Raw genomic sequence first — 16,968 nt, forward strand, 5'->3', positions numbered from 1 at the left:
AGGCATGAGGGCCATCCTCAGAATTGGCATTCAGATCAGAGCAAACGTAGTTGATCAGTTTTTCCCTTCAGGAACCTTTTTTTTTAGCGAACACAAGGATTAGAGCTAGATCTTTGGGGCCAAGCTCACAGACAGTTACAAGTGGTAAGTCCAGATATCTTCTACACTTTGAGAATGGTCCTTTCTTCAAGTGTGTACCCACCCTCACCCTATTCCTTTTCTAAACAGAAAAGAAGGTTTTCCTACAGCACCCCAATGCTATGATGTAGCTACTGAGCATTATTTTCTTGCTGAGGGCGATATAGTCATCAAATTAAAATATACACTGTCACATTTAAGAGAGAGGGGGAAGATATAGGAGAGATATACATGCAGAACATCCTCTTGGTTTATAAAGAAAACAGGCTTCCCGTTGTTGTTTTTTAAATCTAAGAACAAAAAGAGTCTATTCACAAGGTTTCAAAAACATTATTAGAGCTGGGTGAATTTTCCCTGCAATCATTGAACAAAGATCAGTTATTCCATGTCCATATAGGCAGTGATGTGCAGAAAACTTTCCACAGAAAAATGTGCAAGGTCCATTTAGGGGAGAAGATTTGAGAGAGCAGCATACACCCAAAATCCTAGGGGGCTACAGGAAGCTACTTTATGCTAAGTCAGACCAATGCTGAGGATTGCCTACAGCAACTTTTGCCAACCTGAAGCCCTCCAGATGCTTTGAATGGCCACTCCCACCATCAGCACCCCCCCCACATCATGCTTGATGGGGGTTGGGGGGTGTTCCAAAACATCTGAAGGGCACCAGGTTAGAGAAGGCTAGTCTACAGTGACTGGCAGTGGCTCTCCAGGGTTAGAGGCAGAGGGCATTCCTAGTGCTACCTGGAAAGATCAGGGATTGAACCCATTACCCTTTGCATGCAAAGCAGGTGCTCAGCCCTTTTGTCCATTGTCAGAGTTGAAGCAATAAGCAAAAATGTAGCAAACCAAAAGTAAGTAGTACAGTTAGATTGGGAGGGGGAGGGAAGAACTACGGTAATAAAATTTCATCTATCAGTTTAAAGATTGGGATTTCATTTCAGCTAACCAGCATTGCCTTTGTATGCCCACAATTCTTCTAACTGGAAGCAGCACCAAAGATATTTCACCTGGAAAGGCAGAGCATCAGCTAAGGATTTTCCCTCTCCTAATCAAACTTGGCAGAAGGAGGAAGGAGCCATTGTGTCTGTGCAGCCTACTGGCAATCAATTAAAAACAATTGACAGGTTTGAAGCAGATGAATAAAGCTTTGATCTCAGATCAGTTAAGAATTTATTTATTTTTAGCCTTGTGAATTCTGATAGGTACAGATAAGTTCTTGGAGTAGTCAGTCAGCCTGCCTTGCCAGTACAGGTATTTTCTAATTGCCAGCATTTCAAAAAGCACATCTTGTTTCATCCAAGAAGTTACCGGTAAATAAGAGAGGAAAGAAGCGCAACTTGGGTAAGTTATTTTTCCTAGCAAGGCTGGTACGTAGTGCAACCAAGGGAGTGCTATTTATAAAAGCAAGATTACTTGAGGTTCCTGACTTGAACCTGTTTTAACAGACATGTTTATTGTATATTTTAATTATGGATTTCGTAGAATTGTAGAGTTGGGAGTATTTTTCAAATGATGTGATGAAATTGTTTTGCTGTGTGTTTTAACTATGTGCAGCTATGTTTTTATAATCGGTTTTATACTTGTAAACTGCTCAGAAGGCGTTTTGGCAAGTCAGTTGTAGAGATATAAATAAATAAGGAATCTTGATAAACTAAGCAGACTTTGCCGGCCCCAGATTCCAGAATCCACCCTGCAGAAGCAGAAAGGAAGATGACAACAGACTACTTTGCCTGGAACAGTGAAAAGGTCATTTAAAGAATTCTAACTTTAGGCTTCTCTTAACAAGGTCTCCGGAGAGAAGGATTATTGAAAGCAGTGAACCTAACGACTGGAAATTCACAAAAGCAAGCAAGGTCTTAGGTCAGTGGTTTTCAATCAGCGTGCCATGGCACCCTGGGGTGCCTTGAATTATGGTCAAGGGTGCCGCAGGCAACACTGGTCTCTGTCCCTCTTTCCTTCCCTCCCTCCTCTGCTGCCTTCTCACATCTCTGCCTCCCATAGGCTTGGACAGCTGTTTGTTGCAGCAGCCCTGGCTACAAGCTCCCCAGGCAAATGGTGCCTCTGGGGCTGGCCAAGGGGTGCTGGTTGCCAGGAGCTGAGGTGGCCTCAGAGTAAGCAAGCAAGTGGGTGAGGGAGCCCAGCCAGCCAGTCTACCAGCCTCTGATGTTGGGAATGGATGAACAAGTGGGAGGCTGGGCAGGCCGGCCGGCAGGTGCTGCACTGGCCTTTCTTGTGCTTGCTGTGTGCAAGGCCTGCCTGAGTGCTGAAGGGAAGCCTTTCCATCATGCAGGCTTAACAGCACCTGCTGCTGCCACTGCTGCCTCCCAAGGTAAGGTGCTGGCCTCACATTCACCTTTGGCCAGTCTCCGTTGGGCGGGCTGTGGGCATCTTCTTCCCAGGCCCCTGTGGGGCAGTGTGAGGAGGCCCCTCTCTTTGGGGCAGCTCAGAGACCAGGGGCAGCAGCAGTGGCTACCAGAGGACTCCCAAGGAGAAGGGAGAGGAGAGGAGGCTGAGGGAATACTCCACAAGGGAGGGAGTTTGAAAAAGGCACTGCAGGCAAGGGGAGACATAACTGGGCTCCTGAGCCCCACGGGGTGCCACAGAAAGAATGTAGTTGGTCAAGGGAGCCATGGACTCAAAAAGGTTGAAAACCTCTGTCTTAGGGCTTCCTAAACAGTGGTCTTCTTGTTAAGGGCAGCAGGAGGAAAACTTGTGACTCATTTAGTATAGTTCTGTAATGTGACCCCAAGTAGTCATTCAGCAGAGCCCTGTAACATGAGCTTAAGTAGCCTTCCCTTTGGCCGAAAGATACCTGAATAAAGGCTGGTACGCCACATTCCACTATCCTACTTCTTCCCCCAGCCCAAAAAAACCTATACAAGGAAAGAGCTGTAAAAAGATACTATGGGAAAGAAAAAGAAGGCTGTGAGGAAATTCACTGCTTCTCTTCTCACTGGGAAAAAGGATGATGTGTGATTTTCAAAAGCCTCTTCTGACTCTCCTCCTTACAAACCACCTCTGGGGAAACCTATTAAACAAAGCCACAACAAGCTCCAATCAGTATTCCCATCTTCTGTTTGCAGTGTTAATTGACAACCCCCCAACTCCTTCAACACACACAAATAGAAAAGCTCAACTTTTGAGCTTCACATACACACCCTGTTTTGCAAGAACTGCCACACATGGTATATCACTAGGGTTCAGTTCACTTTCATGAGCATAAACCTCACGCTAATAGAGTTAAAGGCCTGAAGGAGTCAGCACTTCCATGACCAACACGCATGACCTCTAGTTTACAGCTGATAAGTGGTGCTATGCTAAGAATGAAGCTTCTGCTAGTAGAATGGTTGTTATATGAGTGGCTGGCACCAATGGGTATCACCCTAAATTTATAGAAATCATCCAAAAAAATCTACCCTGTCCCATATAGAATTTTACCTGTTTTTAGTTATTATTAATTTTGGTATTTATTTGATTTGATTCAAATGAGGTACAGGTGTAGGCCTGAGTCTCAACCTTCACAGCTTGTCACCCCTGATTAGATATTCTGGCCTAGTCAGACAATACGCAACGTTATTTTAGGAAGCCGGCATAAAACGACTACAATAACAGAGAATGCAGCATGTGATGCCATTCTGAGGTTCAAGTCTAACAGCATTTACTGCATTCCTGTTAGCATTCCTCAGAGACTTGGGTGGTTCAAGGTGTATTCACCCGAACGTAGCTATAATTTCAAAAGTGCTCATAGTGACACAGAGCATCTTCACCTTGTAGCACTGCTGTGCCTGCACTGGGTCTGACAGTGGCAAAATGAGTCAAGAGCAACACACAGGTTTGTACGGGCTTATTGCCAAGATCTAGTAGCAGAAATAGTATCCTTTGTGAACAGACTTCCGGCCTCCTTCCTTTGCTGAAATGGAGAACAACTTCAAACTGGATCAGAGACATGGTTATAGAACTGCCCCTGCTGGAGCCACATTAGTTTACTGTGAGCATGTAGCATTGCTGGGGGGCGGGGGCGGGGGCAGGGTGACCAACATGATAACCATCCATTGCTCATCTCTTCCCTGTGTCTCCTACTTCTTCCATGCACCACAAGCACCCAGTCTTACCCTATGCTTGTTTTTGCACAGAACTTCCACCTGATTCAACGGAACGTCTCCCATGTGACAATACAGACAACAGCAGCCTTTCTTGTTCATCATTGCTAATACCTCATGCTTTGTCAAGCAGCAAGAAGAAGAAAACATGGGTTGTGCCTTCCCTGCTCCACTGCTCAGAATTTGTGGCTCTCTTTGCTTTCTTGCAGGTTTTTCATTTTCTGGGCTGGAGCTACTCTCAAAGAGTGACTAATGTCTGCACGCACAGTTACAGAAGGTTAGTCAGGTGGGAAGTAGGTAAGAAGAAGGCAAAGGAAAATCTCCAACAGCTGCTTCCTGCTTTCTATACAGTACTAGAAAATGTCACAAAGGCTGATGTATGGTCCCAGCATTATGCACCTGGTGATGGAGCCATGAGAATTTACCTGCCATGTAAACAAATTGAACAGTCTCTCAAGTGCCCTCTCATTCACTGCCCTCTTTCTCTCAGGCCAACACAGGCACAGTTTTGTGGGCACACTTCATCATAACAAGGGGTGGCCAATATGGTGGCCAACCCACAGGCTTTGAAGCCAGAGACGTTAGAAGCTGATGGATAATCCCCATTGAGATCTCTGCCTCACATCCACCTTGTAAAAGCCTAAGGAAAGCCACGCTAGATCAGCTAGAGGCCTATCTAGCCCAGCATTCTGTTGTCACAGTAGCCAACTAGACACACTGTGTCCAACTAAATACCGATTTGAGTGCAATAGCATTCTCCTGCTCATGTTCCCCAGCAACAACTGTTCAATAGATGTATGTGGAATGACCACAGAATGTCTTTCTCATTCCAACAGAGCAAATTCCATATGTTTTAAGAAATGGAGCAAGTCTTGTTCCTGGGTTAAACGGATTAAATGAGGTGAAAACCACTGGATGTTCCCCCATTGAGGTAGGAAGCCAATACAGATTTGTTCAGTCATGTGTCCTATTATAGTCAACCAGTGTTAGAAACTCAGATATTTGATCTAATCTAATTGCCAAATGGCACCTCAAACCTGGGTCATGGTTGCCAAAATGGAATGTCTAGATGCCTTTTTTTGCAATGGAGGTTGTTGTTTGTTTCATTTCTATACCACTTTATATTTTAAAAAACAAATCTTAAAGTGGTTTACAACACATTCAAACATCAAACGAAACAACCCAGAATTAAACAAATCCAAGCTTCAAAGAAAATACTTCAGATCCTTCTCTAGATGACACTTTACTTTCCACAATCACCTACCTGGCACCCAGAGATCTCCACGTGGTCTCAACTGGATCCACACCAGTTGCAAAACGTGTCTGGTGCCTGACTAATTTCTAACACTGTTCAGCCAACCAATAGAAATGTTGAGTCAAATCAACAGGTCAGATAAGACAGCAATGTATGTTTGGGTGTGTTTTTAAAAGCTTATAAAAACTGCAGTACCATTTTAGATGAGACATCCCAACCACCTTCTCTCACCTACATAGGAGGGGGTGCCTCTAAGGCAGGGGTGCCCAACCTGCACCCCTTGGCCTAATTTCATGCAGGGAGCAAGAAACAGATTGTGGAAAGTGGGTGGCAGAAAGAGAGGAGGGAGCCCCCTCCACCTTTTGCTCAGGCTCTAGCAAACTACCCCTGAGCAAATACAACTCTTGATAACCCTGATCTAACTTGCCAGTGGCAACGTATGCATACTTCATCTAAGAACTGCAAGTTTAGGCTGATTGTCCAAGTCATGGGTAGGCAAACTAAGGCCCAGGGGCCGGATCCGGTCCAATCACCTTTTAAATCCAGCCCGCGGGCGGTCTGGGAATCAGCATGTTTTTACATGAGTAGAATGTGTCCTTTTATTTAAAATGCATCTCTGGGTTACTTATGCGGCATAGGAATTTGTTCATATTCCCCCCCCCCCAAAAAAAAATATATAGTCCAGCCACCCACAAGGTCTGAGGGACAGTGGACCAACCCCCTGCTGACCCCTGGCCAAGTGATAATGGCATCAATAAAGGCTTGCAGTCCCATCCACACTTTGCTTGGGAGCAGGTGCCATTTGCATTCATGGAAGCTTACTCCCAGGAAACAGGCATTAGAGATTGTGCTGTAAGTTGATTCTACACTAGGGAGCTATTTGATTTTGAGTAAGCTAGAGATAAAGAGCAAGCAGCACGGGTGAAGATGAAGGGGATCAATAAGAAGCAGCTAATGGCGCTGAGGCATATTAAGTGACTTAGCACTGCTATTTCACCTCCAAGTGCTGCAACAGGAAGCCATTTTTTTCAAAGAACTACTGTAGAGAAAGCACCAGAGGGAGAGGTATGCTGCTCTGTTTCATAAGCATGCTACACCTTCCTATTACCTGCAGGGAGCTAATGAGCAGTGGCAGAATTAATGACCCTTTTGTTTACTAACAGCAGTCAGCACATTCCCTAGAGGCCATCTTCCGTGAAGACTCCAGCTAGCGATCAGGTTAAGTTTGTCACCTATACTCAACTGGGTGTGCAGGGTCAACGTTAACATTATCTAAGGGTGATGGATTTAGCTGCAGCACGTTGCTGTTTTGTAATTAAAAGTGTGCCCTGACACGGTTATTTCATCACCTACCAACCCAAGAGCACAACAAGGCCTAGCTTGCGAAGTTAGCTGCAAAGCAGAACTGTAAGGCTACAAAGACTGAGGCAGCTCTTGACAATTATGAAGCAGGAGACTTTTCTAATAAGAATGTAAATCTTCTCTAGGAGAGCTTTTTTACTAACCTACTGGGGCAATAGGTTTTAGTTTCTAAAATCAGAATTTCCTGCCAGCACTAATGATACGTAGAAGAAAAGGTAAAAGACCAGCCCAAGCGGTTAATCCTGGGATTATTTCAGATTGCAGCTGCTGCAGGGTGTCTCATTTGTTATTTATCCAATAGCCTTACACAAAAACTTATTTTGTCATCTCACTGCATAACTCAGGCCCTTTTCAGGGATTATTCACCCAGTTTACCTCTCTTGGTGAAACCAACTTGGGATAGCTTTGACCTTCCCCTGTCACAGCGATCACCTGTAAACCTCTTGTTTCACATACATTCTTCATGCAGCCCTAGGGCTGCATAAATCCAAAGTGATTTAACTGTGTGAACTGGCTGTCAGAATGCTGTTATTACAGACTAGCTTCACTACCTAGTAAAACATGTTTGTTAAATTTAACAAGTATTGTATTTACAAACTGCCACTCACCAGAGCCTAACAGACTCTACTTTGCAACCTTTTCACGCACTAGTAAAGTCAGACTTGAGGTAAATTGAATCGGTTACACAACTGCTTTGGCATACAGCAATTTTGCAAGGTGCTTTTTATTTTTTTGCTTCTTTTTGTCTCTGAATTAAGAACAAAAGATGTGGAAGTGTCAAAATACAGCTAGCAGTTTAAGAGGAACATTCACCAACTAGTTCAGTGTGATTGGGGATTCAAGACTGGAAACTATGTTTTAACATCTCAAAAAACTGTCACTTCCAAATAGTCATTAATGGACATGTTTTTTTAGTGCAAAGGAAGCACATTTCTGAAAAGGTGCAGCCTAACAGAAGTGTCATATAGATTCAAAGATTTGTTCCTATCACATCTATTTTGGCACTGCAGTTCAGGTCCCTTAAATGTTGCCTTTATGGGTTATTGAAGGGACGTGGGTGGCGCTGTGGGTAAAACCTCAGCGCCTAGGACTTGCCAATCGCATGGTCGGCAGTTCGAATCCCCGCGGCGGGGTGTGCTCCCGTCGCTTGGTCCCAGCGCCTGCCAACCTAGCAGTTCGAAAGCACCCCCGGGTGCAAGTAGATAAATAGGGACCGCTTACCAGCAGGAAGGTAAAGGGCGTTCCCTGTGCTGCGCTGGCTCACCAGATGCAGCTTGTCACGCTGGCCACGTGACCCGGAAGTGTCTACGGACAGCGCTGGCTCCCGGCCTCTAGAGTGAGATGAGCGCACAACCCTAGAGTCTGGCAAGACTGGCCCGTACGGGCAGGGGTACCTTTATCTTTACCTATGGGTTATTACAAGCCTGTTCTCCTGTTCGGACTGGAGGGCAAAGTGCCACGTGGTCTACTCATTTCAGCAGCAATTCTTTCAGAAAGTTTCATCATGAGAAGGGCCAGCATAAATTTATACAGATCTCAGTTTACATGCATAAAAGCAATACTACTGAAGTCATCTTGGTGGAATTGGTTTCAATATAGAATGCAGGGGGGGGGAGCAATGATTTCACAGCATGCTATCTGCCGTCAATCACAGAACACCAGGGCAGCTCAGTCTCCAATGGGGAAAAGGAAGTCAGCACCACGCAGAGACAAATGTCTTCTTGCTCAACCCAGCCTGCTCCTTACGAAGTTATGTACAAGCGCGCTTGAGATATCCTGCCGAAGACTGAAATCCACCCACACTCAAAAAACCTGTTATCCCCTAACACTGCATGCTAGCAAGTCACCTGGTTACACATATGCAGAGCAAATAAAAAGACATTCCAAAGCCATTAGTCTTGAACAACAGATGCCACAACCTTCTTTCCATTGAACCAGGGATAGCCAAATAGCACAGATCCCAAAGGACCTCTATCTGGTCCCCAGTGTCCCTATCAAATTTCAAATGAGGCATCTTAAAGCGTTGCTCTGTTTCACTTTGTATCAAAGCAGTGATTCTTCATGTGTACTTTAGCTACTGTACATTAGCACCACACATAATCAGTCATGGTTTCCACCCACCCAAGAATTCTGGGAGCTGTAGTTTGCTAATGGTACTGGGAGTACCATTAGCAAACTAATGGTACTGGGAGTTGTTAGAGGATCTTTATTCTCATTCCTGAACTACAATTCCCAGAGTTCCCTAAGAAGAGGGGTTGATTGCTAAGCCACCCTGGGAATTGGAGCTGTGGGAGGATAGGTGTCTCCTAACAACTCTGAGAAGCCTTAAACTACATTTTCAAGAATTATTTGGGGGAAAGCCATGACTGAAGTGGTATCATAGTGCTTAAAATGTATAGTGTGACTGTGTGTTCTCATACTTTCTGCTCATTCTCATCATTCTGGCAAAGAAAGACAACAGACTGCCAATTTTTGGGAAGGCAATATCACTCTACAACTCATCTACCCCTATGGTATATTGGGATATAACAAGGTGGTGCCAGCTTCACTATATTAAAATAGACCATGTGAAAGAGAGGCAGACACAGCGGAATTCTCCAGAATAGTGTAGAGTGAATATATATAATTGAGGAGAAAAGAGGCAGGCTAGAATAAAAAGTGGGGGAAGATTTTGATATATGGTAGCTTGACTGATGACAGCCACTTTTCCTAGAGGCAGATTTGCAAGCCCAGTGGAAGAGAGTCAAATAGGCCATAAGAATCTAGAAATGCAAGCCCCATGCTTTCATCTCTACAGAAAATGTCAGACCACAACACAAGCCACAAAGTTATCTATGCTATATTCTCTAGGAGATTTGATTCACCTATAATAAATATTGCAGGCATTTTTCATTGTTAAAATGCTTTGAGATGTCTTTATGAGAAGAGATTATAAACCAATGGACAATACGGTATAAAAGCCAAATCAGAGCAGCATTTCCTAGATTTGCTCCTGGCTTCTCCAGTTATTCCTTCTTTAAAACTAAAAAAAGGGACATCTGGCATCCTTAACAGTACACAATGTGCTTCTGCCGCCAGTTCAGTGTTCAAGGCTCCAGAGTGTCTCCACATGACACAAATTGTACTGTAAAGTTTAAAGCTGCACATTAAATGCCAGCCCTGTTAGTTGCTCAATGTGGTTATAGTATTTGCACATACTCTGGCGTCCTGTCACTGAAATAGACAAACCGCAACACAAACCTCTAGAGGTGCTACTGCAGAAGACAGGGGTTTAAGTCCAACCAAGGACAGAAGTAAAGGAGACTTTCTATCCTGCACAGCCTAGGTAATTCAGTCTAGATAATTCAGCAAGTTAACTTCATGGCTTGAGAGGACATGAGACCAGTGCAGGACTGTTAGTTTAAAGTAAAAAAAAGGTAAAGGACCCCTGGACGGTTAAGTCCAGTCAAAGGCGACCATGGGTTTGTGCAGCTCATCTTGTTTTCAGGCCGAGGGAGCCAAAGTTCATCCACAGACAGCTTTCCGGATCATGTGGCCAGCATGACTAAACCGCTTCTGGCACAACGGAACACCGTGACAGAACCAGAGTGCATGGAAATGCTGTTTACCTTCACGCCGCAACGGTACCTATTTATCTACTTGTACTGGCATGCTTTCAAACTGCTAGGTTGGCAGAAGCTGGGACAGAGCAACAGGAGCTCACCTTGTCATGGGGATTCAATCCACCGACCTTCTGAATGGCAAGCCCAAGAGGCTCAGTGGTTTAGATCACAGTGCCACCAGTGTCCCTTGTTAGTTTAAAACATCTGCTAAAGGTTTAGACGTGGTCAGAGCATTCGACTTTTGGAAATAACTAATTTGTTCTATCCATTGCTTATTGCTTCTGTCCAACTACCCTCTGCTGCTCTCCATCCTAACCTCAACCCATTTTTCCAGTTTCTTACTGCCATACATGGAATAATCCAACTTCTGGCCTAAAGTCTTCATATTTGGAAAATCTGTGTAAATTATGCCTACCATAGTTATTCTGAAGACAAAATGTTCTCTTGGCTGAAAGCTATACAAATTCTGACTATATAGCAAGTTTCAATTCTTTTAATCAAAATGAGGACATGGCAAGTCAAATTGTTTAGGAAGTTTTCTTCAGCAGAGACTGTTTCAAGATAAAAGACTTTGCAGGTTCATACTATGCCTGGGATTAAGGGCAGAAACTGTGCACATTTCCCAGGTAGGTAGCTGATTCTACTGGAATTAAGTAGAGCAACATGAGGACATTAGTCATTTACAGACCTGCCAAGCCTCACACTGAGGCCTGCCACTTACTATTTGCATCACTCCACCCTCCCCACCCTTCCCATTCTCCACGCTGTAATCAAACAGCCATGAGAAAGCTAATTCATCACTTTGACCAGAAGAGTCCGTGCAGAAGGAGTTCTGGCAAGGCTGCTACAAGCCACGTTAGGGGCAGGGGGAGAACACACACATGGGATAAGTTCCACAGGAATTTGGCAGCTGAAGAACAGGGAAAGAGAACTGGATTTATTTCAGGGGGGGAGGGGGGAGAAAACACAGGAGGAGATTCCGAAGTCTCCAGACTTTCACATTTCACATTTGGCAGTCTGTTTCAGCAACCGATAAGTCTGGAAATAGGTTAACCAGAAACAAAGGCCAGCTGGGTGGCCTCTTTCAGTTGCTGAGTTGTCTTTACATTCCAAGCTCACATCGTGGAGAAGATGTATGCGAACTTAGAACATCATGGAGAACACACAGAATCCACGGGACTCCAGGTAGTAGCTGGCCTTTATGAGAACCTTAAAGATGCAAGCCACTATTCAAGGGCTCACTCAAAACCTTTACATCCTCTGCCCCATTACCTTGAACTGGTCCCTGTCTTAGTCAACAAGAGAGCTCTATGAGGATCTGGATTTCTCAGCTCCTTTTGCAGTTCGTCTCAAAATAAGAAAAAATGGGCAGCAGGTCAAAGCCTCTGGAGGAGAGAGCAAGAATCTAATTGCACTGAAGTTCAAGAGTCCATAATCTGCTTTCTTCTGCTCCACCATTCATAGTCAAGTGGCATAGAAGTGCCTTCAGTATTATCCCTTATTTGGAGCTCCAAACTATGGAATAGGAGGAGCACTTGAGTCCTACAAGGGAAGAGCTGCCATCCAGTAGATGGCAAAGGGAAAGCATGGAATGCCTGGAGACTGCCTGGAGAAATAGACTTTCCATTTTCTAGGTCAAACTTTCTCAACCTTGGGTCCCTATATGTTGTTGGACTACAACTCCCATCATTCCTAGTGATGATGTAAGTTGTAGTTCAAGAACATCTGGAGACCAAAGGTTGAGAAAGGCTGATCTAGCTCAATTTGCAGAAGGAAAAGGTTTGTTCTGCCTTAAGAAAAGGTTTGTGCTTAGGAAAACAAAAGAATGCATTGATGATGCCAATTTGAAAGTGTCTGGAGAAATGAGCACAAGGAAACACTGAACCTGTGCTCTGTGGCAGGGCAGTGGGAAGCAGAGAAGGGTCTTCAATGCAATCTTTGACTATGTAGTCAGCAGGAATGGATAAGGTTATGTTTTTATTTTATTTATTTAAACAATTTATATAATGCTTAATTAAGATGCATCTCAAAGTGGTTTACAAGGATATGCACTCTCTAGGAAACAAAAACATACAGGGTTTATTCCAAGTTTATCCCAAATCCGATTAACCACCCTAACTCTGTAAAAAAAAACAAATGAGATCTTTACACAATAACATTTAATCTCTATGAACATAAAAGGATGGCCAACATGCACTGTAAGGCAACAGAGTCACATCTTAAGTGATCCTCAGCTACACAACAGGAATTTCAAGCATATGTGGCTTGCTTATTACCTGCTTGACAGGTCCTGCACCACCATTTCTTAAAGACATAGTAAGAACCTAACAGCCCTGCTGAATCAAGCCAAATGCCCATGGGTCCAGCATCCTGTTCTCACAATGGCCAGCCAGATTCCTATGAGAAGCTGAGGGAAGTCCAAAGGAGAAATAAGTTATGAAAATGATGTGAATTAATGTATTTTGTATTGTTTGCTGATGTTGATTAATAAAAATTATATGATAAAAAAATAAAAAAAAGAGAAGCCTGCAAGCAGAATTTCAGTGCAACAGCACTCTTCCCACTTGTGATTGCCAGTAACCGGCAATCAAAAGCATAGGGGCTCTGACAATAGGGGCACAACACAGCCATCTTCACTAGTAGTCACTGACATCCTCATCCTCCATGAATCTATCTGGTCTTCTTTAAAGCCATCCAAGTTGGTGGCTTTCACTACTACTTGTGTAAACAAAATCCATCATTTAACTAAGTACTCTGTGAAATACTTCATTTCGTCTGTTCTGAACCTTCCAATATTCAGCTTTATTGGACAGACCCAAGTTCTGGTATTACAATGGGGGGGGGGGACTTTCCCCTGGCCACATCTTATGGGCCTTTTCGCTAATCCAAAAAGCACCATATGTGGTAACCTTTCCTCATAGGGAACTTGCTCCTACCCCGTGATCATTCTGGTTCCCCCATGTTGACCACTTTCCAGCTCTACAATAACCTTTTGATGGCAGTGCAACCAGTGCTGTACACAGCATTCCTAGTGTGGCCTCACTACAGGAATAGAGGCCACACTAGGCCACACTGTAGTGTGGCCTCACTACAGAAATAGAATATTGCGCCTGAATTAATCACCAGGATTTCTGCATCTATGCAGTTGTGTTAACTACACAACTTTAGAAACCTCTGTCTTTAGAGACTCTTGCAATCTGCACTAAGAATTTTTCCCTTTTTGTTGAAGAAAGAAACATATATCCACAGGAAGCATGGGGCCCAAATCAGAAGACCCTTTCCCCAAATTTATACATCATTTGCCAGAGACTTCAGAATTTGCTGTGCATAAATTACTATCAAGAGACTGCAATCAAGCATGGAATTAAAGCACATAAGATTGTTTGACACAGAGGGTGCAGTCAAATTCTGCCCCTACATTGATAGAGGGGCTTTTTAACTAGCAGAAGCATCCACTAACAGGAGACAAGGGGATGCAATTTTTGCCAATTTCCCCTCATCACAGCAGACCCTGAATCAGCTCCAGAAAGTTGGGGGTTTCATTTCACATGACAACCTTCCACTTCCACTAGTGGGGCACCTCTGCTGGATCAATGATCTGGCTGTGAATGCAAGGGCACTAATTGGCTCACACCTGGAAGGTGTCTGCAAAAAGCTTCAGGAAGATGTAGCTACTGCAAGAAAATGTAACAAGCCATGAAGGAGCATGAACGGCTATTTATTTGGAAATGCTTTCTACAGTCCACCCTTTAGGATCAGCCCAAGATGTTTTGCCATTATGGTGGCAGTATAATAAAGTCATTCTGCAAAATGGTTGGGTATCATCAAGCAAACTGAAAATTAAACTATGTTTAATTTGACTATTCTCACACCATATTCATCTCTCCCCAAACATAGCTCTCGTAGGCCCTGCATCCTTGATTTGTCCCAGTGTAGCTCTGATATTAAGCTGCCTAGCTGTGAGATTCCCCAGGAGCCTTATATAAAGGGAAAGCATATTAAGTGTAGCAAGTAATCCAATTTACCTTGTGATAAGACAGACCTATAAGCAATTTTTCAGGCAGAAAGCAGCCGGAGTCAAACTCCTGAACACCACATTCAATGTTTGCACTGCCTTGTCACTTTTTGGCTTTCACCCAAAGTTAAAAATACAACTCCCGCTGTCCCTAGCGTCGGCAGAGACAGGGCCAAAGCTGTTGCTCCACAGGGCTTGAGTGATGCATTCACCTTTGCCAATGTTTGCTCTAGGACACAAACCTTAATGGCTTACCTAGAGGGTTTGCTGCTGCCATTTAACATACCATAAGCGGACGGCTTTCTTGTAAACACTACTGAAAACACACATTAAAAGGGCAGTTAACTACCCCCTGCACATGAACAGAAAGTCACTGCAGAAAACTCAACAGGCTTGCCCTTGTTAATTTTTATGAACATTTGGTTTCCTAACATGTATTAAGACTTAAAACAAAGGAAACAAGGACTGTAGCTGGAAAGGAGCTTAAAATGAGTGTTCACGAGTCTTCTTTGCCTTTGAGCATTTTGTGAGCACTGAGACCTGATCTCATAAAGGACCACAAACATGAACACTTTAGGTCCAATACTGACGGCGCAATCTGCACTAACACTGCTAAAATCTGCCGCAGCACAGAGTTTGCCTTCCCTTACTCCTGATTTCTCCATAGCATCATTTTAAAAGCTAAAGGGGATGGAAAGGAAACTGAGGCAAAGCTCACATATTTGAGATTCAAAGTTCTTCTATTTCTAGAGATATATATTTTTTTGCCTTCAATCCTCTTTCACACTAGTTTCTCTGAGTACACAAACTTTCCCCCTCCAGGAATTACCATTTTGCCATGTGAATAGCTGGAGCCCTTTGACTCCCCCGCCCCCCCTCCCCGTCATGCACGAATTAACAGCCACCTCAACTCCAGGCTGCATCCTGCACTATTGTTACGAAGGCAGAAGCTGCTTTTGTGATCCCCAAAGGACAGAGGCTTGCTTTCAGAAGGCTGGATCTGCCTGGACAGGGTCTCGGCATTTCCTAGCTGCTGTTCCTTTGTTCTTCACCCACTCTGCCTCACACCACAATTGTTCTCAGCAACTCCAATTCTTCTCTGCTTCTCACATTCCCAGAGTTTCCATTCAAGGCCTGTTTCTCAGGGTCTTAATGGCAATAGCAGAACCAGGAAAGAAGGCGGCTGCAGAGCTGCAAAACACCACCGCTTGCATCTTAAGTGGGGTGGGGTGGGTGGGGGTGGGCGCTCATTCTGCAGACTGCCGTCAAGTTCTGCGCCAGCACCGCTTCCAGGAACAGCGCTAGAAATGACAGGCGAAAAATGCAAACCAAGATCCCAGCCAAGAGGAACATTATTATTACAAGAAAAAGACATTTCTTTTATTCAATGCCTGAAGAAAAAGGGAAGGCTTTCTAGCAGGATTTGAATGAGACCATTAACAGAAGGGAATTATCAAAAGCAAGATTGTTGCCATTTGCAAAGATCCTACCTCTCCCTCTTGCACATTCTAGGATATGAGCCAGAAGGATGGGCCGGGTTGTTTGAAGAGTGCAATGCTACTTCCTAAAAGCTCAAGCTGTAAACTTTAGGACAAATATAATCCCTTCCCCCTTTTAATGAAAGCTGTTATTGTCATTGTCTGAAAGGGGAAGAGAGGTTACTTGCCAAGGATTAAGTTGTCCTTCTAGACATCATGGAATCCTCTTTACTTATCCCTATCTAGGACGGTGCCTCAGTACAGTAAGGAAAAGGAAAAACCCCTTGGACTGAGCCAAGTGGAAAAGGCAGCCAGGGAGCAATTTACGAAGAAACACAGCCATTTGAAAGGCATTGAAACAGATTCCACAATTCCACTTAAAATGCTTTTGAGACTCTCTCCCACTGTTGGTGCACATGCCAGAGAGAGAGAGAGAGAGAGAGAGAGAGAGAGAGAGAGAGAGAGAGATATGCAGGTTTGAATGCAGATTAAATTCCTGTGCATTGGATTTTTTTTAATCCACCGGATGGCCATGCCAAAAGGGGGCTTTACAACCCCCTTTCAGTCTTTCTGGATTTGCAACGCTTGCGAACAACACTGAAGAGCATTTTCAGTGTTCTACTCTGTTTACTCCTCTTCGCCCTGCAAGTAAGTGTACTTTGGAGCGGGAGGGGTGGAATGGAGAGAAGAAACATGGCCAGTTTCACCAATAATGGGAAAACTAGGGGTCGCTTTTGAAAAGAGTATGTCAATGCATCAGGACTGGTGTGGGCATAGACACAGGGAGAGAGAAGTGGCCAACCTTTGCACTAACCTGATCCACTTCACTGCAGAGCCGAGTGGGAGAGATGAAGGAAACTGTAGCAGAGTGAGCTAGGATACCTGTGGATAGGATAACTAGGTTGGTTATTTATTTATTTGTTATTAAATTTCTATACCACCCTTTAACTGAGGATTACAGGGCAGCAATATAAAAACATAAAAATACATCACCTAGTTTTTGTTTAATATTCCACTC

The 16,968-nt window shown here is 44.0% G+C and overlaps 1 protein-coding gene across 2 annotated transcripts in view; it reads right to left on the bottom strand.

The window, feature by feature from the left end:
- CD82 (CD82 molecule) overlaps positions 1-16,968 on the bottom strand; it is a 65,512-nt gene that overhangs the window by 36,174 nt on the left and 12,370 nt on the right. The window contains exon 2 of one of the 2 annotated variants that reach the window (XM_079952650.1): positions 16,765-16,832. The exons of the other annotated variant lie outside the window; for it this stretch is intronic. The gene's annotated coding sequence lies outside the window, so the exon portion shown is untranslated. The remainder of the gene's footprint in view (positions 1-16,764; positions 16,833-16,968) is intronic. 2 annotated transcript variants of the gene reach the window in all.

The sequence above is a fragment of the Podarcis cretensis genome (genome assembly GCF_951804945.1).
Source record: "Podarcis cretensis genome assembly, chromosome: 1".
NCBI lineage: Eukaryota > Metazoa > Chordata > Lepidosauria > Squamata > Lacertidae > Podarcis > Podarcis cretensis.